The following is a 373-nucleotide window of genomic DNA, read 5'->3' as shown; positions in this document are numbered from 1 at the left end:
AGTGCTGTTGCATCACAGTTCACGGCAACCTCCAACTCCTGGGCTTAGGTGATTCTCTTGCCTCAGCCTCCCAAGTAGCTGGGACCACAGGTGCCAGCCACAAAGCCTGGCTATTTTTGTTGCAGTTGTCATTGTTGGTTAGCTGGCCTGGGCTGGGTTCAAACCTGTCAACTTCAGTGTATGTGGCAGCACCTAACCACTGTGCTACAGGCACCTCGCCTGCATCCATTATTTTCTTTTCTTTTCTTTTTTAGAGACAGAGTCTTACTTTATCACCCTCGGTAGAGTGCTGTGGCATCACACTGCTCAGAGCAACCTCTGACTTCTGGGCTTAGGCAATTGTCTTGCCTCAGCCTCCTGAGTAGCTGAGACT

At 50.4% G+C, this 373-nt stretch overlaps 1 protein-coding gene across 4 annotated transcripts in view; it reads right to left on the bottom strand.

Moving 5' to 3' along the window:
* The window catches only part of INPP5K (inositol polyphosphate-5-phosphatase K), a 26,442-nt gene that overhangs the window by 4,029 nt on the left and 22,040 nt on the right, over positions 1-373 (bottom strand). The gene's annotated exons all lie outside the window — the stretch shown is intronic.

The sequence above is a fragment of the Otolemur garnettii genome, unplaced genomic scaffold (assembly GCF_000181295.1).
Source record: "Otolemur garnettii isolate 467f Iridium unplaced genomic scaffold, OtoGar3 scaffold00145, whole genome shotgun sequence".
Lineage (NCBI taxonomy): Eukaryota > Metazoa > Chordata > Mammalia > Primates > Galagidae > Otolemur > Otolemur garnettii.
Note: the sequence above shows the minus strand (reverse complement) of the source record. Positions and strands in the feature narration are given on the sequence as shown.